The sequence below is a fragment of the Dermochelys coriacea genome, chromosome 5 (genome assembly GCF_009764565.3).
Source record: "Dermochelys coriacea isolate rDerCor1 chromosome 5, rDerCor1.pri.v4, whole genome shotgun sequence".
NCBI classification, from domain to species: Eukaryota; Metazoa; Chordata; order Testudines; family Dermochelyidae; genus Dermochelys; species Dermochelys coriacea.
Genome location: NC_050072.1, coordinates 29,934,297 through 29,959,793, shown reverse-complemented (window position 1 = coordinate 29,959,793; position 25,497 = coordinate 29,934,297). Strand labels below are relative to the sequence as shown.

Genomic DNA, 25,497 nt, shown 5'->3' with positions numbered 1-25,497 from the left:
TATATATAAAGAATTAATAAACCTGCTTACATAAATTATATTTTAACAGCTGGGATAAGTCTTACGTTGGAAGTGAGGTTATATTTTCCCTTGGAAGAGCCATCCTTGTGACTTGACATTCTATGGCCAAAATTATCCCAAAAGGATGATGTGAGGTGCATGTGCTTTGAGCTGCCAAGATCTTGTTTTGATTTGGACAAATTCCCATGGCTGCTCATTAAGCTATTTTTGGAACAGTTATTTGGGCATGACTATAGAAGTACAGTAGACTTTCAAGCTTTGTCATAGAGAGCCGTTGTCACTGCTGTGGCACATGGTGAGTTATTTATTCTGTTGAATGCCACCACAAAACCTGGTTATACATATTTCAGCTAAACTGTTTTAAAAGCCATGATTTCAACTCTACTTCTTTTTTTAAGTCATAGAGAATTTTTGAACACTCCATTTGGTATTCACACAGTAACTTTGTTACAACAAAAGACTGCAGAAGGGATCCTCCTCAGTGAGTTTTGGGGTATGTCTACACTGCAATAGAAACCCGCAGCACCAAGTCTCAGAGGCCAGGACAGCTGACTTGGTCTTGGGCTGTGGGTCTAAAAATTGCAGTATTAACTTTTGGGCTGGAGCTGAAGCCCAGGCAATAAGACCTCCCCCTTACAGTGTACAGAGGTGGGTTCCAGCCCAAGCCCAAACATTAACACTGCAGTTTTGTAGTCCCACAACTTGAGCCCCACAAGCCCAAGCCAGCTGACCAGGCCAGCTGCAGTCATGCTGTGGGTCTCTTATGGCAATGTAGACACCCTTCATGGATTGTGTGTCTTCTTTTATAAAAAAAAAAAAAAAAAAAAGCTTACCAGAAAGAAATTCATGCAAGTGGGGGGAGAGAATGACTTCTGAGTATGGATATTATTCCTCAGCCTTCACACAATTTATCTTCTGTATTTTTAGAACTCTTTGATCATGATTTTCAGAGCACTTAATAATCTTTGTATATAGAAATAATTTCACTAGGGTGATCAGATTTCCCGATTTTACAGGGATAGTCCCAATTTTTGGGTCTTTCTTATATAGGCTTCTATTACCCCTCACCCCCGTCCTAATTTTTCACATTTGCTGTCTGGTCACCCTAAATTTCACTCACTGAAGTGCATCTACTTCTGAGGTGGAACATAATAGCTATTTATCAGTGCACAGCAATACTGTTAGGATAGAGAGTGAAACTGCAGGGAGGATGCAGATGTGCAGAATATATTTACTTATCTTTGAATTTGCCCAGCCCATGGGGGCTAACACCCCATCTTCTTTGCAATGTCTCACGGGATGGTTAGTAACCAAAAATGGTTTTAACTTTTGTTTAATAACTCATCTGATAAAATGGCAGTGTCAGCAACATAGTAACTCTGAAGAACAATGTTTTGTTATTGACTTAGAGGGAAGAATGTGAAATCATAAATACATCTTCTTGTAGCATTTATGCTTTTTCCTGGGACTTTCCCCATGACTTGCTGACTTGACCTCTTGTGAAATCTGTGATCACAGCACAATGTACTGTGTTTACAGGTCATTACTGTAGTGTAGGTTTGTTTCTTAAATCCCTTGTTTCACCTTTTCTCTCCATGTCCCACCCGCCACACCTCTTTTTGGCACAGTGTCACTTGTAATGTCAAGCAAACAAAGAAATGCCAGTGTGCTATCATTTCTGCAGACTTGTACTTACTTTGTTTGTTCTATATTCTGCATTCACATCAAGGCAATGACAAAATACCACATTGTTTCAGTAGAACTGGATTAATATTGGTGGTTCTTATGGATCATTTCCTCAGAAAGGAAGTTTGTGGGACCCTATCCACATCTTCCAGGGGAAGGGTGATGATGAATCGGGGACCTTGCATCTTGTTGGTTGGGGGCAGTGAGGGAACACAGGAGTGTAGGTAGAAAAGAAGACTTGAAAGGTCCTTTCCCCTGCAGGTGGGTTCTTAACATTATTTTACCAGAGGGAGTTAATGTGAGTTAAGAACGGAATGTCATTCTAAGTATTTTCTGCACTAGTGCAGACATTAGCATATTAAAAATAAATAAAAAATAAAAAGCTGTTTGAAAAGTGACTGTCCTCTTCCAGGAAGGTTTCCTGTTATAAAAGGTTCAGAGTATTAATGTATAACACTTGAGTTCTCATTTAACAAAATTTTAGCCATTTTTAAAAATTCACGCATCTGAGTGAAACTACAAAATGAAGTTGGATGCTTCCTTGAGTTAAAATACATAATGAAGCTGGGTGCAACTTGATAGTGTGAAAGACCAGATCCAGGCTTTTACTCTTTAACTTTCTTTCCTCTAACTTTACAAGTGGAGCTTAAACATTAACAAAGTTTCTTTTAATCTGCTGCTCTATTGACAGTGTAACTGAATGATAAGATAATGCTGATCCATTCATCATTTAAAACACTTTTAGCCTTTATCATTGCAAATTTGATTGAGATTGTTGAAAGCGTGACATTGTAAACTGAAAGTACTTTTCTTCACAACAAAACACCTGTATCTGTCTTCACATTTTTACATTTATTCTGGCATATGTAATTTCAGAATACTGCTGTTCCTTTTTAGAAGTGAGTATGAGAATTCGTAAATTTTTAGGAGACACTGTGTAGTTTATGGTAATTTGACAAAGTCCATTGCACTTCTGTCTCATCAGAAAGCTTCCTGCTTTTGATATAAGGTCTCTTGGCTCTTGATGGAACCTTTGCAAATATCTTTCATCTTTCCACACCCTCCTGTTTAATTCTCTTGTGCTTCTCTCCATTGCCCTGTCATCCCACTCCTCTTCCTTTCCCTTCTTTGAAGGATGCCTCCAGACTGACATTTTATTAACTTTACATATTATTATCTTTGCTTTTAATGAAAGGTGACTTATGTTTTTGAGGCTAGAGATTGGGTCCGTGTATAAATGTCTGTACTTCTTGTTAGGTTGAAATCCAACACTTAATGTTACTTTCATATATTGTTTGGACCACATCATACCCTCAGTTACACCTGTGCAACTTCACAGATTTGGTTTAGAGTGATTTGAATAGAAGGAATTGAGGTAGAATTTGGCTCTGTGGGCCAAATGCCAGTTTCCATGGGATGAAGCAAAGGAAGGGAAAAGAGGCCTGAAACCATTTAAAGGTGAGGAGAGGGATAGCTCTATCATATGCTTCCGCACTTGCCATTCCAAATGAGGAGAACATCATCATACAGCTGAATAAATTTTTTTTTTTGCTGTGGGGTGGAACTCAGGAGCAGCCATTTTGTTCCATGCCCCCCTCCATCCCCAGGGTCATTCTAGTCAGGAGTTAACTGTGCTCCAAACAAAGTTAACTGTCTCGCATGACTTTCTCATAAACAAACTAGGGAAATACAACCTAGATGGAGCTACTATAAGTTGGGTGCATAACTGGTTGGAAAATCCTTCCCAGAGAGTAGTTATCAGTGGTTCACAGTCATGCTGGAATGGCATAACGAGTGGGGTCCTACTAGGATCTGTTCTGGGTCTGGTCCTGTTCAGTATCTTCATCAATGATTTAGATCAGGGATCGGCAACCTTTGGCACACGGCCCACCAGGGTAAGCCCCCTCGTGGGTCAGGCCAGTTTGTTTACCTGCCGTGTCCACAGGTTCAGCTGATCGCAGCTCCCACTAGCCATGATTCGCCTTTCCAGGTCAATGGGGGCTGCGGGAAGCAGCGGCCAGCACATCCCTCGGTCTGCGCCGCTTCCCACAGGCCCCATTGACCTGGAACAGCGAACCCTGGCCAGTGGGAGCTGCGATCGGCCAAACCTGCGGACGCAGCTGGTAAACAAACCGGTCTGGCCCACCAGGGGGCTTACCCTGGTGGGCCGCGTGTCAAAGGCTGCCAATCCCTGATTTAGATAATGGCATAGAGAGTACATTTATAAAGTTTGCGGATGATACCAAGCTGGGAGGGGTTGTAAGTGCTTTGGAGGATAGGATTAAAATTAAAAATGATCTGGACAAACTGGAGAAGTAAATAGGATGAAATTCGATAAGGACAAATGCAAAGTGTTCCACTTAGGAAGGAATCAATTGCACACATACAAAATGGGAAATGACTACCTAGGAAGGAGTACTGCGGAAAGGGATCTGGGGGTCATAGTGGATCACAAGCTAAATACGAGTGAACAGTGTAACACTATTGCAAAAAACCCAAACATTATTCTGGGATATATTAGCAGGAGTATTGTAAGCAAGACGCGAGAAGTAATTCTTCCACTGTACTCCACGCTGATTAGGCCTCAACTGGAGTATTGTGTCCAGTTCTGGGCACCACATTTCAGGAAAGATGCGGACAAATTGGAGAAAGTCCAGAGGAGCAAAAAGATGATTAAAGGTTTAGAAAACAGGACCCCACTCCTTATGAGAGAAGATTGAAAAAATTGGGTTTGTTTAGTTTGGAGAAGAGAAGACTGAGACGGGACATAAGTTTTCAAGTACATAAAAGGTTGTTTCAAGGAGGAGGGAGAAAAATTCTTCTTCTTAACATCTGAGGATAGGACAAGAAGCAATGGGCTTAAATTGCAGCAAGGGTGGTTTAGGTTGGACATTAGGAAAAACTTCCTAACTGTCAGAGTGGTTAAGCACTGGAATCAATTGCCTGGGGACGTTGTGGAATCTCCATCATTGGGGGTTTTTAAGAGCAGGTTGGACAAACACCTGTCAGCAATGGTCTAGATAATACTTAATCCTGCCTTGAGTAAAGGGGACTGGACTATATGACCTCTTGAGGTCCCTTCCAGTTCTGATTCTATCTCTCCTTTGCAACTTCTGCTGGTTGGAATCCTGGAAAGAGCTTGGCTGTCAGTGGGAACCCAGGACCATATTCAGCTCCCATTGAAACCAGGCTTTCCACTGACATTAATGGGAGTCAGATAGGGCCTCTAGAGAGCAGTGTGATGGGGCATGCTTTCCTTAGGAATGCCCAGAAATCCATGATGCTGCAGATTCTTGGGCTCTGAATGGTTTGAAGGCTGTGTCTCCGTCCCATTCTATAGGGCTACAAACAGCCACTATCCCTGAAGGAAGAATGCAGCAGTAATCCCATAACACTCCTTGCCAAGATCATAAAACATTTCCCCCACCTTTTTCTGTAGGACATGAGTGTGTAACTCTGTGTACTTTATTTAAAAGTTGTGTCTGTTCAGGACAATGATATAATTGAAAAATTTTAATTACTGCATATTGAAAGACTTGCCTTCAAGATGAATTTTAGGCTTGTGATCCTCCACCTATGGTGCATGTTACATCTGAGGAAGATGAAAATTGAAAACAATTATTATTACACATGTACTGGCTTGTTTTGACTTCAGTATTAATAGTAAGCCATGCCTACTTTTAATATTTTTTTTCCTAATAGTACCACAGGTCATTTGCATAAAAATGCTTCCTGAAATCCTAAGGAAAAGGCTATCAACAGAAGACAGCTAATTTTCAAAGTAGGTCACTATTTAGCCACACAAAACCTTCACAACATCCTTGCACTGAAACAAGAGGGATCTCTTCCAACTAATGAGACTGCTGACCACTATTCACTGATATAAAGATGGAGAAAGTTAGACATTTCAGCCAGCCAAGCAATTACATTAGAAAGCTCTTGTGAATGAGTAGGTATATTAAAAGAAGTACATTGTCTGTTCATTTGAACTATTTGGGGGATACCAGGGCTATAGTTCTGTAATCATTTAAGCAACAGTGTAAATGTTTACTCATGTAAATAAAGGTACTTTTGTCCTGAAGTGTCTGCAGATCCTCACTCCCATCCCTGTTTTTCCTTAATTGTGCCCCAGAATTACTTGGGATCTGGGTCCGGTAGCTCCTCCCTTTAGGCTGGTGGTAGAGGCCTTTAGCTCACCCATGCTTGGATTCTCAGTAGGTGAAGAGTCTGCAGAACTGAAGCCCTTGTTAAACACAGAACACCAAGCAACTATCCTCCTAGAGCACTATCATCCTTCTGTAATTGCAGCTACTCTTAAAAACTCTATAGAATTTTAATTGAGTCTAATCTTTTTATAGGTTTTTGGAATGATTCTGTAGAATTATATAGCAGGGATATACTCATAAATACTATAGTAAGGTTTAAAAAAAAACATACAGCCAGTTCAATTTCTTCTTTTCATAAAGCCAGTTTCATAAAGGGTCTGTTTCTGCTATCCTTACTCAGTTTGAGGAGTTCCGTTCATTTCAACAATTAATTTCAGTGGTTCTACTTGTGAAGTAAGGAACTACTTAAAATCAGGGCTGCAGACCTAGCCCTAAAATGACTGTCATCATGATTCATATGGTGGAAAAATGGAAAAAATAATTTTAGTTAAACCAAGTCACAGGATCAAGGTCTCCTTGGTATCTCTGTGCCTTCTCAGTGGGCCAAATTCATGCCTGTTGTAACTCCACTGAAATCATCAGTTATACCATGGAGAAATGTGGCCCGATGTCCAACATCACAAAACCGTTTTTTTCTTGACAACATTCGTTTCCATTGGTGGCTCTTAAATATACATTATCTTATTTTCAGGGCCATAATTTTGGGCTCCGGGAATTCAATAATATTTCACTATAAATAGTACAATAGAAGACTTCTAGGTTGCTACTTAAATTTCCTAATCCCCTGAGATGATCTTCTAAAAAGAGATTGGTGGCATACTGTCAGATTACCAGGTTTCAGAGTAGCAGCCGTGTTAGTCTGTATTCGCAAAAAGAAAAGGAGTACTTGTGGCACCTTAGAGCCTAACAAATTTATTTGAGCATACAACTCACGAAAGCTTATGCTCAAATAAATTTGTTAGGCTCTAAGTTGCGACAAATATTCATTTTCTTTTTGTCAGATTACCACTGATTCAAACTGTCTGCTTAAAGGCATGATAACCTGTTACCCGCACTGCACTCCATCATTTGTGTGCTTTCTGAAGGAATGCCTTTGATTTTGGAGGTAACTTGCTCTAGTATGTTGAACTGTGACATTGTGGTGAGGATTTGACCTGCTTGTTATAACAGCAGGCTTGGGACTGAATGGAATAGACAAAAATGCTACAGAAGTGGGAAAGGGTTATTGAATGTAATGGGAAAGTATTTATTACAGGCTTTAATTACTGTTGCTGAGAGCCAAGGTAGATAAGACATCTGTGACTATGTTGCATTCTAATTTAGATTCCAAGCTTCTTTGATCTAGGAATGTGTTTACAATTGTACTTCGTACAGGACCAGAAACACTGTCAGCTCTTAACAAATAACTAATTATAGTGGAATGAAAACATTAGTAATATGCATTACATTATGTTTACTAAAATAGATTTTGTTTTTCCTATTTTATCTGCCATGTAACTTCTATGGATGCATGGGACCTGAAGTTAAAAGTCAATGGCAAAAAACTTAACGCAGAGTTACTGTTGCTAGGTGGTATGTTGTCCTGTGGCAGAATGTTGTTAAGCTGAGCAAAACTCAAACTTCTGAAAACCAGGAAAGACACAGTTAATGTTGCCTATTCAGCCTTGTCTCTGTGCTCTCCTAACACTACCCCAATACATGGTTGTTAAAACATACCTTGACTTTGCCAACCCACACTGTTCCTGAAATGTACAAGCTCTTCACCTCCTTCTACAACCAGTTCATTCTTATCCACAGGATTCCATCCAACAATACTGAGGGACAAAGAAGCCGGGAGGTGATTGCTCATGTTGTCTTCCCTCTGTTTCCCTGGAGTTGGCAGTAGCTTCTGTCTAGTCGATGAACCCTGTCTCTGAGAAACAGTGAAGTGTCAGAGCTTTTAATGTTTGTGCCATACTGCGTACATTTTCTGGTCAGCCATGAACCCTCCACTTTCTCAGCTAATGTGCTTCCAGCACTTAACAGCTTTCATACTGACTTTGTAGCAATTATACAGGTGCTCAGTCAAATCAGAAAAAACTGTCACAACTCCTGAATAAAAATCTCTTACACCCTCCAAATCAGCTCTCATACATTGTATGGGGTGCACACCAGATTTAAGGCCCAGATCATTTCCGCCTAGTGAATCACCACATCCTCAAACATGATGCCAATGCAGGCCATCTCTCTCCACCCACATTGGCCTGTAGCCAGCAATCCCCATGTCATGGCGTACTGCTTGCTGTCTGCAAACTTCTGCAACCTTGTGTTCCAGGAATCGCCCAGAATCCACCTGTTGGCAACCCTTACAGCATGCAGATTTCTTTGCCCTCTGCAGCCAGGGTACCTATGCTGTCAGTTCCAAATCTTTGCACTGTAAGTCTTTGGACACACCACATTAATTTGCCCCAAGAGCACAAAGTAACCGCTCCCCCGGTAATCTTTCCAGACTACACATCTGTGCAAGAGTAGAAGTGAACATGTTCCTAAATACCCTTCGCAGTTTGGGTCCCCCAACTACCTTTCGTAAAACTTTGAGGCACTCAAGCCATTTTTTCCCACATCACATGAATCGTTTGATCTCTAGTTTTATGCAAAAGAACAAAACAAAAAACTCCTAGAAACTTTTTTTGAAAAAAAAAATGGCTTTTTCTTTTCTTCAGGGCTTATATGACGATAAAGCTTAGCTCCAATGACCGCCCCCACTTGGGTCACTAGCCCTACCCTGCACCTCCTGAGGCAAACCAACTCCCCTGAGGCACACCAAATTTCAGAGGAATCTGACTAAGCATATCAATTTCAGAGGATTTACAGGGATCAGCCTTTAAAGAGAAATCATGATGCAACCTTAACTATAGTGGTGCTGCTGTGCCGTTAAAGTAAGAGATATTCCCTACCCCACAGAGCTCTCAGTGAATTGGTGGATGTGCAGGGTTTGATGCATTGGCAGAGCTGAGGGGTGTAGGGGAGTTAGGGTGCAGTGTTGGGGTGCTCCAGTAGAGCTGGGGGTGTAAGGTAGTTGGGGTGCACTGGCAGACTTGGGGAGTGCAATGCTTCCCTCACCTGAGCCCCCAACTCCTCTCCCCTTCCCCATAACTCCTCTACCCCTATTCCTGCACTCCTCCACCCCCTATATCCCTCCCAGAAAGCATTCTCGTGTCTGTTTTTTCTCTCCAAATGCTTTGATTACATTCCTCCAAATAAAATTGCCACTCATCACTCACAAATTGTAGCAACCACCAGTCACTCAGTCCAAAACTTGTCTTAGGTGGGGGGTTGTCATGATCTTTTCTTTGTTAATTGAAGGGTGACTTCACAGCCATCAATCTCAATGAGATCTGTGGTTTCATCCAGTCATTAATACCTCTCAGTTTAACAGTACAAGGCAATGGAAAGAGACCATTTGGGAGGAGGGGGGACAGGAGGTGAAGGGGACAGGACTGTAACTTAAGAACTCCTCAGTTAAATTTTGGATCATGAACGCTATCCCATGAGACACACCAAATTTCAAAAAAGAAAAGGAGTACTTGTGGCACCTTAGAGACTAACAAATTTATTTGAGCATAAGCTTTCGTGAGCTACAGCTCACTTCAAAAGATGAAGTTGTCTTGTCTTAAATACCATTCTCAGTTTGGGTCCCCCAAAGATTTATTGGGGGTCCTGCACTGCCTTGGGTAAAACTCAACAACTTGAGACCATTTTTGAGCCACATCACATCAATAGTTTGATCTCTGGCTCTGGATGCAAAAAAGAACAAAAATCAAACACCAACCCAGAAACTTTTTGAAAAATGGTTATTTTTTCAGGATTTATATCTCTGCAACCCTGGCAGTTACAAATGACCCCAAATTTGTGTGTCTAACCCTACCCTTCACCCTACTGAGGCACACCAACTTTCAGAGGAATCTAACTAAGCATGTTGATTTTAGAGGACTTAGAATTGTCCATCTTTAAACAGGAGTTGTGACACAACCTTAGTTAGCTGTAGTGGTCCTACCATGCCACTATAATTTGGGTCAGATTTCCTGATGTGACTTCCTCTGTGAAGTAACTTATCCAGTGTCCAGATCTCTGTCTTAATTTCCCCATTATTATTTATTTATGGAAGTCCCACTGTGTGGTAGGTGCTTTCTGAACACACAAGAAATGGAAACATGTTTTGCGTGTATTTAACATTTCAGAAATACTCTGTAAAATGAACGCTTGCATCCAGTATGTCTCAGAAGTGTTGAGAGGCTTTAATTCATTCTGCTTTTACAGACGCATAATTAGACAAAGATTTTATAATTTAAATAGAAAAATAACAGCTGGGGGGAGGGAGAGAAGGGCTGTGTCATGTTGAGTCTCTGGTTTCTACTCTGTGACTGTGAGAGAGAGTGAGTGGAGTGTGCCACTTCTGTGTGATGTGTACAGATGTATGTATGCATACATAGACAGAAAATATGAAGTTAACTACATTACTCCTCCAGGAAGTGAAGTTACAAGCTAAACTTGCACTGCAGTGAGTTGCGTTAGGCAAACCTTGCTCTTAGTAGGTTGCCAAAATAATAATGGCAATAAATAAATCCATAAATATCATCAGTTAAGTTGTTTGGTCTATATGTTTTTAACTTATAAGGTTCTTTATTATTACTGTTTATTACGGTTACTGAATAGCTAACACTTCGTAAACTGTAACCCGAGAAGAAGACTGCACAACTCATGTTTCCAATTTTATCATAGGAGATATTTCAGGATGGCAGTACACATTGTCCTAAGGTTACTAAAGTATGGAGCCTTTAAAAAATCAAATACACCACTGAGCAGCTTGACTTCCAGATTTTGATTACATGGTGATGATGATGAGTGGAAATACAGGAGCTGATCTAAGCTTAATTGTAGTACGGTATCAGTACATTGTCACTCTAACACCATGCACCAGAAATTAACCTTAGCCTTCAGTCGCTATCATATTTCAGCATAAGCTTTCGTGTAGCTCACGAAAGCTTATGCTCAAATACATTTGTTAGTCGCTAAGGTGCCACAAGTACTCCTTTTGTTTTTGCGAATACAGACTAACACGGCTGCTACTCTGAAACCTATCATATTTCATTCACTAGGCCTTTGAAGTATGTTGCATGTACTGCAGATTCAAACATGATGAGTACAAATTCTACAAATATCTTAATCAGTAGGAGAATATGGTATATGAAGGGACATGAAATGAAAGAGGGGAATGAACCCCTTCATTTGTTGTAAGTAGAAATGTTGAATAGTATTTCGCAGTGGAGAGTAAAATGGGAGGAAGCCGACTGACTTTCCTGCTAGCCTAAAGGCAATGAAGCATAACGGTGGAACTTAGCATAAGTCTGAGCAGCTTTAACCTTCTGAGTCTAGAAAATGTGTTTTCAATGCATTTCATAAGGTATTTTGCATATAAGTAAAGTACGTAAGACTGGATTTACTTTTTTTTTAAAGTTAATTTCATAGTAGCAGTAAGAGTGGGCACTTACATAAGGGATTTTTTTCAGGAGGTTTATCACTTGCCTTTTTCAAACTTCAAGACCACTGTGTCTGCCTTTTATTGGTCACCCTCAGAAACAGGGTACTGGATTTGATGGTCCAATGTCTTGATGGGCAAGTATTCATAGGTGGCTGGTGACAACAGTGTTTAGTCGTAAGTGCCCAAATTCCTTTTCAAAATGAGATTTAGGCTCCTAAATCAGTTAGGCATTGCAACACTGAGTGCAGCAACGCCTAAATAGCATTAACAATTTGGGCCTAAAAGTCTGATTCATCTCCCAATAAAATCAATGGAAAGACTCCCAGAACTTCAGTGGGAGTTGGATTGAGCGCTGACTGCTTTTCTAGTTCTCATGGCACCACCATAGCTGTTGGAGCACTTTACATTAGGGGCAGCAGTTTGCGTAGGTGTATCATGCACCTTCTGCCCCATTACCATAGTTCTCTCCAAAATATTTGAGGGAATTAGCTTGCCCTGCCCTCAGTCACCAGATGCTGACATGACTTCTCTGCTCTTACTATATGACAGGAGGAGTTTTACTTTCAGTGCTGAATTGGATAGTCACGATGAAATGCTAAGGGAGATTAGAGAGGCTATCAAAATAAAGAACTCAATAATAGTGGGGGATTTCAGTTATCCCCATATTGACTAGGTACATGTCACCTCAGGATGAAATGCAGAGACAAAATTTCTCGATACTTTAAGGTTTCAGAGTAGCAGCCGTGTTAGTCTGTATTCGCAAAAAGAAAAGGAGTACTTGTGGCACCTTAGAGACTAACAAATTTATTAGAGCATGCTCTAATAAATTTGTTAGTCTCTAAGGTGCCACAAATACTCCTTTTCGATACTTTAAATGACTGCTTCTTGGAGCAGCTGGTACAGGAACCCACAAGGGGAGAGGCAACTCTCCATCTAGTCCTGAGTGGAGTGCAGGATCTGGTCCAAGAGGTAACTATAACAGGGTCATAATATAATAACATTTAACATTCCTGTGGTGGGAAGAACACCTCAATAGCCCAACGCTGTGGCATTTAATTTCAGAAAGGGAAACTATGCAAAAATGAGGAGGTTAGTTAAACAAATTAAAAGGTACAGTGACTAGAGTGAAATCCCTGCAAGCTGCATGGACACTTTTCAAAGACACCATAATAGAGGCTCAACTTAAATGTATACCCCAAATTAAAAAACACAGTAAAAGAATTAAAAAAGAGCCACCGTGGCTTAACAACCATGTTAAAAGAAGCAGTGAGAGATAAAAAGGCATCTTTTAAAAAGTGGAAGTCAAATCCTAGTGAGGTAAATAGAAAGGAGCATAAACGCTGCCAAATTAAATGTAAAAATGTAATAAGAAAAGCCAAAAAGGAGTTTGAAGAACAGCTAGCCAAAATCTCAAAAGGTAATAACAAAATGTTTTTTAAGTACATCAGAAGCAGGAAGCCTGCTAAACAACCAGTGGGGTCCCTGGAGGAACGAGATACAAAAGGAGCACTTAAAGATGATAAAGTCATCGCAAAGAAACTAAATGAATTCTTTGCTTCAGTCTTCACAGCTGAGGATGTTAGGGAGATTCTCAAACCTGAGCTGTCTTTTGTAGGTGACAAATCTGAGGAATTGTCACAGACTGAAGTGTCACTAGAGGAGGTTTTGGAATTGATTGAGAAACTTAACAGTAACAAGTCACTGGGACCAGTTGGCATTCACCCAAGAGTTCTGAAAGAACTCAAATGTGAAATTGCGGAACTATTAACTATGGTTTGTAACCTGTCCTTTAAGTCAGCTACTGTACCCAGTGACTGGAAGATAGCTAATGTAAGGCCAATATTTAAGAAGGGCTCTAGAGGTGATCCTGACAATTACAGACCGGTAAGTCTAACGTGAGTACCGGGCAAATTAGTTGAAACAATAGTAAAGAATAAAATTGTCAGACACATAGAAGAACATAAATTGTTGTGCAAAAGTCAACATGGTTTCTGTAAAGGGAGATCATGTCTTACTAATCTATTAGAGTTCTTTAAGGGGGTCAACAAACATGTGGACAAGGGGGATCCAGGGGACATAGTATACTTAGATTTCCAGAAAGCCTTTGACAAGGTCCCTCACCAAAGGCTTTTACGTAAATTTAGTTGTCATGGGATAAGAGGGAAGATCCTTTCATGGATTGAGAACTGGTTAAAAGACCAAGAACAAAGGGTGAGAATAAATGGTGAATTTTCAGAATGGAGAGGGATAACTAATGGTGTTCCCCAAGGGTCAGTCCTAGGACCAGTCCTTTTCAACCTATTTATAAATGATCTGGAGAAAGGGGTAAACAGTGAGGTGGCAAAGTTTGCAGATGATATTAAACTGCTCAAGATAGTTAAGACCAAAGCAGACTGTAACGAACTTCAAAAAGATCTCACAAAACTAAGCCCTGGGCTACGCTGGGTTGGGGGGGTGGTTTCGAACTAAGATACGCAACTTCAGCTATGCTATTTGTGTAGCTGAATTTGAAGTATCTTGAGTCGACTTACCTGGCCGTCCTCATGGCGGTGAGTCTACCGTGGCGGCTCCCCCATTGACTCTGCTTACTCCTCCTGCCGAGGTGGAATACGGCATCGATTCGGGGATCAATTTATCACGTCTAGACGAGACACGATAAATCAATCACCGATAGATCAATCACAACCCAACGGGTAGTGAAGACGTACCCTAAGTGATTGGGCAACAAAATGGGAAATGAAATTTTATGTGGGTAAATGTAAAATAATGCACATTGGAAAAAATAACCCCAATTATACATACACTATGATGGGGGCTAATGTAGCTACAACCAATCGGGAGAAAGATCTTGGAGTCAGCGTGGATAGTTCTGAAGATGTCCACGCAGTGTGCAGCAGCAGTCAAAAAAGCAAACAGGATGTTCAGAATCATTAAAAAAGAGAGAGAGAGACTAAGACGAAGAATATCTTATTGCCCTTATATAAATCCATGGTATGCCCACACCTTGAATACTGCGTACAGATGTGGTCCCTTCATCTCAAAAAAGATATACTGGCATTAGAAAGGGTTGAGAAAAGGGCAACTAAAATGATTAGGGGTTTGGAATGGGTCTCATATGAGGAGAGATTAAAGAGGCTAGGACTTTTCAGCTTGGAAAAGAGGAGACTAAGGGGGGATATGATAGAGATGTATAAAATCATGAGTGGTGTGGAGGAGAAAGTGAATACGGAAAAGTTATTTACTTGTTCCCATAATATAAGAACTAGGGGCCACCAAATGAAATTAATGGGTAGCAGGTTTAAAACAAATAAAAAGAAGTTCTTCTTCGCTCAGCGCACAGTCAACTTGTGGAACTCCTTGGCTGAGGAGGTTGTGAAGGCTAGGACTATAACAGGGTTTCAAAGAGAACTGGATAAATTCATGGAGGTTAAGTCCATTAATGGCTATTAGCCAAGATGGGTAAGGAATGGTGTCCCTAGCCTCTGTTTGTCAGAGGGTGGAGATGGATGGCAGGAGAGAGATCACTTGATCATTACCTGTTAGATTCATTCCCGCTAGGGCACCTGGCATTGGCCACTGTTGGTAGACAGGATACTGGGCTGGATGGACCTTTGGTTCTTATGTTCCTATGACTGCCCCCTTTACCAAACAAAAAAAGAGGGGGAGGGAAAGGAGAAAACAAAAAATGAGTTGTAATAATAAAAATTATAATAAGAACTGGAGGGAGCTCTCCAGCCACAAATCTCAGTGTCCCAATATTTTAGGATGGTGTTTAAATAAGAAAGCAAAAAATAGAAGGTGTGCATGAACAGATTTTGTGGCTGTTGCATAGAAGAGGGCTTTTATAGGAAACGCTTTCCCAAACTGGATACAATTAACTTAGGCTTGAATAGAGACTGGGAATGGATGAGTCATTACACAAAGTAAAACTATTTCCCCATGGTATTTCTCCCTCCCACCCCACCCCCCACTGTTCCTCTGATATTCTTGTTAACTGCTGGAATTAGCCTACCTTGCTTGTCACCATGAAAGGTTTTCCTCCTTTCCCCCCCCCTGCTGCTGGTGATGGCTTATCTTAAGTGATCACTCTCCTTACAGTGTGTATGATAAACCCATTGTTTCATGTTCTCTGTGTGTGTGTATATAAATCTCTCCTCTGTTTTTTCCACCAAATGCATCCGATGAAGTGAGCTGTAGCTCACGAAAGCTTATGCTCTAATAAATTTGTTAGTCTCTAAGGTGCCACAAGTACTCCTTTTCTTTTTGCGAATACAGACTAACACGGCTGCTACTCTGAAAGCTTTCCCAAGGGTTAGAATAAAGTATCCAAAGCCATCAGTGTCAGGGACCAAACAAAACTTACCATACAGTGAAAGCAAAATTTTATATTAAACTGAAAATAGGAGTCCATGACAATGTGGCACATAATTAACAGCATCTGCTGTAGGCTGACCAACTGAGGTATTATGCCTCTTGGCAACAGAACAAATGCTTAGTGTCATGTATATTGAGGAAATGGGGCTATATGACCTAGAATGCAAATGATCACATCTTTTAAACAAATATAAACTGTTTTGGATGTAAGGGAAAGAAACTACTTCAAAAATAATTAAACAGCTTGTGTGAAAATGAGACTCTTTTAATGCGACTCAGCATCCCATGACCTTCATGGCTGCGGGCTTTTGTTTGGCAGAGACTGTCCCGAGGTAAATGGAGAGTGAGAATATATGCACACGTTGATCCTGCAGCCAGAGATGTAAAAGCCTGCTTGATGATGATATGCTTCAGTAGCTGCTTCTGAGGCAGCCAGACCTAGGATTACAGCGCTTGTAATATGAGGCAAAAATCTCACTAATCATTACAAATCTGTTGTTGACCCTCTATTTGCCACTGTTCTGAAATGTGTGTACTCTGTCAGCATTCTGTAACTGCCTGCAGAAGTTCCTTATCTCCCCTTGGTAATAGTCATCTGTTATTCCTCTCAGTTTAACCCTTAATGGCTAATGTGTAAAATAGCTACAGCAGCAGCAGTCAAAAAAGCAAACAGGATGTTCGGAATCATTAAAAAAGAGAGAGAGAGACTAAGACGAAGACTATCTTAGTTAACCTTAGTCAACTGGAAGTACTGGCCTTTCCCGTCCATGCATCCCAAAATTGCGTTATTATTATTCATTCTGATATATCTTTTCTGAGATGGGGCGACCAGAACTGCACACAGTATTCAAAGTGTGGGCTCACCATGGATTTATATAGTGGCATTATGATATTTATGTCTTAAGGAGATCCCCATGCTGAATGAACAAGTCGTGAGTACTAATCTGTGGGTGAGTGAGCTTCGGCTTTGGCTGTTTGTGTTTTTCTTTCTCTTTCAGGTTATTTAAAGTTACTGGGTCAGTTGGGATTGTGCATTTGGGGACTGTTTGAGCCTTTGTTCCCTGGATCATCTTTGATCAGCCTCGATCGGCCTTGTGATCACCCTCCCCCTGTGTGATTAACGGGGGGGGGGAGGTTATTCTAGGAGAGAAGGCCTTCAAAGCCAGAGGCTAAGTGACCAAGAGGAGCTAGTGACCAAAGGACCTTAAGCGGGGAAGTTTAAGAGGGAGTTGAGTTATGGTTAGAAGGGCCGCATCGCTAGTGCCAGTGCTACTCCTGTCTCCTCTACCTGCACCTGTATCTAGACAGAGAACTTAACCATGGATGTGTCTACCCAGAACCTGGTGTGGATTTGCAGAGACTGTGGCCTGCATTTCCCACTCACAGAAAGCCAGGCTGGGGGGACCATCCAGTGTGAAAGGTACCTGCTGGTGGAATCTCTCAGGAAGCAGGTGGGAGAGCTACAGGAGGAGGTGGCCAGGCTGAGAAGCATCCATGCACACGAGGAATTCATTGAGAGTATTCACATGGAGACATTCAAGGCTGAGGAAGCTGACTAGGACTGCTGTCATGCCACTGGGGGAGGATGATATGACTCTCTCGCAGGGAGGACACTGGCTGCTGATTACTTCTGGCAGCAGGCAGTGCTTCACCCCTACTCCCAACCACCCACCATAGTGATGAAGAAAAGTTATGCTGCCCTGGCAACAAGCGGTGTGGAATTGCCCCCAAAGGTGGAGGAAGAGAAGCTCTCGATCCCCAAGGCTGGGGAAATCTCAGCCACCTCTCCAAAGAGGAAATGTAGGGTAGTGGTGGTGGACTCTCTTCTGAAGGGGACAGTGGCACCCATCTGTCGCCCTGACATGGTATCCTGGGAGGTATGCTGCCTGCCAGAGGCCTATATCCAAGAAGTTATGGAGGGATTGTCAAGGACCATCTGGCCCTCTGACTACTACCCCATGCTACTCATCCATGTGGGCACTAATGATACTGTAAGGTATGACACTGAGCAGATCAGAAATGACTACAGGATTCTGGAAGTAAGGATGAAGGAGTTGGGAGCACAGGTGGTCTCTTTGATCCTTCTGGTCAAGAGGAAGGGCCCAGGAAGAAACAGCTGCATCCTGGAGGTGAATGCCTGGCTGTGAGGGTGGTGTCATAAGGAGGGCTTTGGCTTCCCTGACCATGGGATGCTGTTCCAGGAAGAAGGACTGCTCAGCAGAGATGGGGTCCACCTATCAAGAAAGGGGAAGAGCATATTTGGATACAGACTGGCTAACCTAGTGAGGAAGGTTTTAAACTAGGCCCAATGGAGGCAGGAGACAAAAGCCCACAGGTACTCAAAAACATGGACACCTTGAAGAAAGGTTGGAATCTGAGGGGACCATGGGCTGTTATAGCAGGGATAAGGGAGAGACAAGAGAGAACACGGGAAAAATCAAATCAGTATCTTAGCTGTATACTAATGCAAGAAGCATGGTGAATAGTCAGGAAGAACTAGAAACGTTAGTTAATAAACACAACTGACATAGATGGCATCACAGATAATACACATGACTGAAATATTGGTATAGAAGGGCACAGCTTGTTCAGGAAGGACAGGGAAAAAAGGGAGGAGGTGTTGCCTTATATATCAAAAGTATGTATACTTGGACTGCGGTTGAGATGGAAACAGCAGACAGACTTGTTGAAAGTCTCTGGCTAAGGATAAAAGAGGTAAAAAAACAAAGATGATATCATGATGGGAATCTACTACAGACTACCTAACCAGGAAGAAGAGGTGGATCAGGCTAACAAAATCATCCAAAGCACTGGACTTGGTGGTGATGGGGGATTTCAGTTATGCAGACATCTGTTGGAAAAATAATACAGCAGGCACAAATTATCCAACAAGTTCTTGGAATGTATTCACCAAAAAAGTTTGTAGCAATTGGACATCTAACATAGTAAATGCCAGTGAAAATGAGGTAGGATCAGAAGCTAAAATTGTGAAAGAACAAATTAAAAATTACTTAGACAAGTAAGATGTCTTCAAGTCACCAGGGCCTGATGAAATACATCCTAGAGTACTCAAGAAGCTGTCAGAGGAGGTATCTGAACCTTTATTGATTACATTTTGAAAAGTCATGGAAGATGGGAAAGATTCCAAAGGACTGGCAAAGGGCAAATATAATGCCCATCTATAAAAAGGGAAATAAGGACAACCTGGGGAATTTCAGACCAGTCAGCTTAACTTCAATACCCTGAAAGAGAACGAAGCGAATAATTAAGCAATCAGTTTGCAAACACCTAGAAGATAATAAGGTGATAAGTAACAGCATGGCTTTGTCAAGAACAAGTTGTGTCAAACAAACATCATAGATTTCGTTGACAGGGTAACATGCCTTGTGGATGGGGGAAGCAATAGATGTGGCATACCTTGACTTTTGATATTGTCTCACATGACCTTCTCATAAACAAACTTGGGAATTACAACCTAGATGGAGCTACTCTAAGGTGGGTTCATAACTGGTTGGAAAACTGTTTCCAGAGAGTAGTTATCAGTGTTTCACAGTCAAGCTGGAAAGGCATATGGAGTGGGGCCTCGCAGGGATCTGTTCTGGGTCTGGTTCTGTTCAATATCTTCATCAATTATTTAGATAATGGCAGAGAGCGTACACTTATAAAGTTTGTGGATGATACCAAGATGGGAGGAGTTGCAAGTGCTTTGGAGGATATGATTAAAATGATCTGGACAAACTGGAGAAATGGCCTGAAGTAAATAGGATGAAATTCAATAAGGACAAATGCAAAGTACTCCACTTAGGAAGGAACAATTAGTTGCACACATACAAAATGGGAAATCACTGCCTAGGAAGGAGTACTGTGGAAAAAGATCTGGGGGTCATAGTGGATCACAAGCTAAATATGAGTGAACAGTGTAACACTATTGCAAAAAAAAAGCAAACATCTGTCTGGGATGTATTAGCAAGAGTGTTATAAGCAAGACACAAGAAATAATTCTTCCACTCTACTCTGTGCTGATTAAGCCCAGGAGCTCAGGAAGCTCTCGAAAAGTGGTGGGACAGCTGGCGCCCAAACAGTGGCTCTGTTCCCTCTCAGCTTCCCCCCCCACAAGCCCCATCCACTGCTCGCTCCTCTCTCCCCTCCCACCTTGCTCACCCTTAAGGAAAAAAGTGATGGGGCTATGGCTCCCTGGGCCCCTCTGTTCTGTTGCCCCTGATTAGGCCTCAGCTGGAGAATTGTGTCCAGTTCTTGGTACCACATTTCAGGTAAGGTGGACAAATTGGAGAACATCTGGAGAAGAGCAACAAAAATGATTAAAAGTCTAGAAAATATGGCCGGTGAGGGATGATTGAAAAAATTGGGTTTGTTTAATCTGTAGAAGAGAAGACTGGATGGGGGGCAGTTTTCAGGTGCATAAAAGGTTGTTACAAGGAGGAGGGAGCAAAATTGTTCTTGTTACCCTCTGAGGACAGGACAAGAAGCAATGGGCTTAAATTGTAGCAAGGGCGGTTTAGGTTGGACTTTAGAACAAAAGTCCTCACTGTCAGCATAGTTAAGCACTGGAATAAATTGCCTAGGGAGGTTGTGGAATCTCCATCATTGGAGATTTTTAAGAGCAGGTTAGACAAACACCTGTCAGGGATGGTCTAGATAATATTTAGTCCTGCCTTGAGTGGAGAGGACTGGACGAGAAGACCTCTAGAAGTCCCTTCCAGTCCTATGATTCTATGATTATCCCTTTCCTTAAGATTCCTAACATTCTGTTAGATTTTTTGACTGCCTCTGCACATTGAGAGGATGTTTTCTGGGAACTATCCTGATGACTCCAAGATCTCTTTCTTGAGTGGTAACAGCTAATTTAGACCCCGTTATTTTGAATGCATAGTTGGGATTATGTTTTCCAATGTTCATCACTTTGTATTTATCAGCATTGAATTTCCATCTGCCATTTTGTTGCCCAGTTTTGTGAGATTCCTTTGTAACTCTTTGTAAGTCTGTTCGGGACTTAACTATCTTAAGTAAATTTGTATCATCTGCAAACTTTGCCACCTCACTGTTTACCCCTTTTTCTAGATCATTTATGAATATGTTGAACAACACTGGTCCCAGCACAGATCCCCGGGGAACACCACTATGCCCCTTTCTCATTATGATAAAGGGCCATTTATTTCTATCCTTTGTTTCCTGTCTTTTAACCAGTACTGATCCATGAGAGGACCTTCCCTCTTATCCCATGACTGCTTACTTTGTGTATGAATCTTTGGTAAGGGACCTTGTCAAAGGGTTTCTGAAAGTCCAAGTACACTATATTCACTGGTTTCAGAGTAGCAGCCGTGTTAGTCTGTATTTGCAAAAAGAAAAGGAGTACTTGTGGCACCTTAGAGACTAACAAATTTATTTGAGCATAAACTTTTGTGAGCTACAGCTCACTTCATCGGATGCAGCTGTAGCTCATGAAAGCTTATGCTCAAATAAATTTGTTAGTCTCTAAGGTGCCACAAGTACTCCTTTTCTTTTTACTATATTCACTGGATCACCCTTGTCCATGTGTTGGTTGACACCCTCAAAGAATTCTAATAGATTGGCGAGGCATGATTTCCCTTTACAACAGCTGTGACTCTTCCCCAGAAAAATACGTTAATCGATGTGTCTAATAATTCTGTTCTTTACTAGTGTAGATTAGCCCTGGGAAAGCACTACAGGTTTGGGCTGGTCTACATTGGAAATTTACGCTGGCATTGTTGTGTTTCCCAGAGGTGTGCAAAATCCACACCCCTGAGAAAAGTAGTTAAGCCGACCTAACCCCTGGTGTAGATAGCACTAGGTTAAAGGAAGAATTCTTCTGTGGACCTAGCTACCACCTCTTGGGGAGGTGGATTACCTATACTAAATGGGGGAACCCCTCCCCTTGGCATAGGTAGTGTCTACACTTGAAGCGCTATAGCGATTTCACTGCAGCTGTGCCTCTGTAGCATTTCAAGTGTAAATAGTCCCTTGGAGTATCACAGTTTTGCTTCCAGGGCTCCTTCCACTCTGAGCAGTATCGTGTGGCAGCCCCATATGTGTGTAGGATACATTGGAGTTGTACCAATGTAGTTGCACTGGCTGCTGTGTTAGGAGGAGAGGGGCTGGAGCTAAGGCTGTGCTCAGTCATTGCTCCTCCTGTCTACCTGCACAGAGGGGGGCTGGAGCAGCTCTGCAGAACCTGCTTCCTTTTACTGCAGTGCAACCATGCTATGAGTAGCTGGTGATAGAGAGTAAGGAAGTATGCCCTTTTATGCTTTTGAGAAATTGTGCAAGCTAGGATATTATTTTGCCCTAAAATTTGAAGTCAATACAGTATAGCTCTGCCACTTACTTGCTCTGTGGGTTTGAGCAAGTCACTGAATGTCTCTGCCTCCGTTTCCCTATTTGTAAAATAGGGGCAATTCTATATGAGGGTGTTGAGGATTAATGAGCCCAGATGTGCCCAACTTTCTGAAAATGTGACGTGTGATATAAATGCTTGCTACTAAATTTGTCAAAATAAATTCATGAAGTACATCTTATAGTGCAATAATCTTGATTCTTCATTTTTTATTTTCAAAATGTAATACAAAGTTATAGCTATAATTGTTTAGATTTTATATACAGAAAAATAGCATAATGCAAGTGTGATGGGGTTCGGTCACAGATACCACTTTGGGACCGTCACCTGACATGCTGAATTTACCTCTAAGCCTGGTTTCCCTGTCAGCTTGGGACTCCAGAACCCTATCTTGTTGAGCCAGACACGCTAGCCTGCTGCAACATAGATCTAGGTCTGGACCACACCCCCAAAGCTGCAGACTTTAACCAAAAACTGCTCAGTAGGTCACCTATCTCCAGCATGCTGACACCCAGCTCCCAATGGGATCCAAACCGCAAATAAATCCATTTTACTCTCTATAAAACTTACACAGTTTTATAAACTCATAAATTGTCTGCCTTCTATAACATTGATAGAGAGATATATGCACAGCTGTTTGCTCCCCCAGCTATTAATTACTTACTCTGCATTAATTAATAAACAAAAGTGATTGTATTGAGCATAAAAAGTAGGATTTAAGTGGTTCCAAGTAATAACAGACAGAACAAAGTAAGTTACCAAGCAAAATAAAACAAAACACGCAGGACTAAGCCTAATACATTAAGAAAGGTAAATCTCACCCTCAGAGATGTTCCAATAACCTTTTTACACAGACTAGACTCCTTCCTTTCCCCTGGTACAGTCCTTGTTAGTTCCAGCAGGCATCTTGGGTGAAAAGCAGGGGCTTTCTCATGATTGGGACCACCTTTGTTCTGTTCTACCCCCTTTTATAGCTTTGGCACAAGGTGGGAATCTTTTGTCTCTGAGTCCCCACCCCTCCTTCTAAATGGAAAAGCACCAGGTTTAAGATGGATTCCAGTATCAGGTGACCTGGTCACATGTCACTGTAAGACGCTCCTCCGTTCTTCCAGGGCTGGTCCACAGAACCCTGGAAGGTTTGCAAGTAAAGAGCCATTTACAACCAATTGTCCTAGTCATTGGGAGCCATCAAGATTCTAAACCACCATTAGTGGTCCACACTTTGCATAATTACAATAGGACCTCAGAGTTACACTTCTTATTTCTAGGTTTCAGAGTAGCAGCCGTGTTAGTCTGTATTCGCAAAAAGAAAAGGAGTACCGGTGGCACCTTAGAGACTAACAAATTTATTAGAGCATAAGCTTTCGTGAGCTACAGCTCACTTCATCGGATGCATTTGGTGGAAAAAACAGAGGAGAGATTTATATACACACACACAGAGAACATGAAACAATGGGTTTATCATACACACTGTAAGGAGAGTGATCACTTAAGATAAGCCATCACCAGCAGCAGGGGGGGGAAAGGAGGAAAACCTTTCATGGTGACAAGCAAGGTAGGCTAATTCCAGCACTTAACAAGAATATCAGAGGAACAGTGGGGGGTGGGGTGGGAGGGAGAAATACCATGGGGAAATAGTTTTACTTTGTGTAATGACTCATCCATTCCCAGTCTCTATTCAAGCCTAAGTTAATTGTATCCAGTTTGCAAATTAATTCCAATTCAGCAGTCTCTCGTTGGAGTCTGTTTTTGAAGCTTTTTTGTTGAAGTATAGCCAATCTAAGATCTGTGATCGAGTGACCAGAGAGATTGAAGTGTTCTCCAACTGGTTTTTGAATGTTATAATTCTTGACGTCTGATTTATGTCCATTCATTCTTTTACGTAGAGACTGTCCAGTTTGGCCAATGTACATGGCAGAGGGGCATTGCTGGCACATGATGGCATATATCACATTGGTAGATGCGCAGGTGAACGAGCCTCTGATAGTGTGGCTGATGTGATTAGGCCCTATGATGGTATCCCCTGAACAGATATGTGGACAGAGTTGGCAACGGGCTTTGTTGCAAGGATAGGTTCATGTGTTAGTGGTTCTGTTGTGTGGTGTGTGGTTGCTGGTGAGTATTTGCTTCAGATTGGGGGGCTGTCTGTAAGCAAGGACTGGTCTGTCTCCCAAGATCTGTGAGAGTGATGGCTCGTCCTTCAGGATAGGTTGTAGATCCTTGATGATGCGTTGGAGAGGTTTTAGTTGGGGGCTGAAGGTGATGGCTAGTGGCATTCTGTTGTTTTCTTTGTTGGGCCTGTCCTGTAGTAGGTGACTTCTGGGTACTCTTCTGGCTCTGTCAATCTGTTTCTTCACTTCAGCAGGTGGGTATTGTAGTTGTAGGAATGCATGATAGAGATCTTGTAGGTGTTTGTCTCTGTCTGAGGGGTTGGAGCAAATGCGGTTATATCGTAGCGCTTGGCTGTAGACAATGGATCGAGTGGTATGATCTGGATGAAAGCTAGAGGCATGTAGGTAGGAATAGCGGTCAGTAGGTTTCCGATATAGGGTGGTGGTTATGTGACCATCGCTTATTAGTACCGTAGTGTCCAGGAAGTGGATCTCTTGTTTGGACTGGTCCAGGCTGAGGTTGATGGTGGGATGGAAATTGTTGAAATCATGGTGGAATTCCTCAAGAGCTTCTTTTCCATGGGTCCAGATGATGAAGATGTCATCAATGTAGCGCAAGTAGAGTAGGGGCATTAGGGGACGAGAGCTGAGGAAGCGTTGTTCTAAGTCAGCCATAAAAATGTTGGCATACTGTGGGGCCATGCGAGTACCCATCGCAGTGCCGCTGATTTGAAGGTATACATTGTCACCAAATGTGAAATAGTTATGGGTCAGGACAAAGTCACAAAGTTCAGCCACCAGGTTAGCCGTGACAGTATCGGGGATACTGTTCCTGACGGCTCGTAGTCCATCTTTGTGTGGAATGTTGGTGTAGAGGGCTTCTACATCCATAGTGGCTAGGATGGTGTTTTTAGGAAGATCACCAATGGACTGTAGTTTCCTCAGGATATCGGTGGTGTCTCGAAGATAGGTGGGAGTGCTGGTAACGAAGGGCCTGAGGAGGGAGTCTACATAGCCAGACAATCTAGTTTCAGAAACAAGAATGATACATTCGTACAAATAGGATGAATATATTCAATAGGTTATAACCTTTGTAATGATACCTTACAAGAGACCTTTTGCATAAAGCATATTCCAGTTACATATTTAACTCATAAGAATATTTCCATAAAACATTACAATCACAGCAAGATTAATCAGTTTTATAATTATACAAATTACAGCAAGTGTTGGTTAAATTTCAGA

General features: G+C 41.8%; 1 protein-coding gene and 1 long non-coding RNA gene across 2 annotated transcripts in view; both read left to right on the top strand.

Moving 5' to 3' along the window:
• Positions 1 to 8,680, top strand: LOC122460150. Its single transcript, XR_006281254.1, has 2 exons — positions 1 to 1,968; positions 7,671 to 8,680. It is a non-coding gene; the product is annotated as an uncharacterized LOC122460150 (long non-coding RNA).
• The window catches only part of OXCT1 (3-oxoacid CoA-transferase 1), a 142,863-nt gene that overhangs the window by 10,613 nt on the left and 106,753 nt on the right, over positions 1 to 25,497 (top strand). The window lies entirely within an intron of this gene.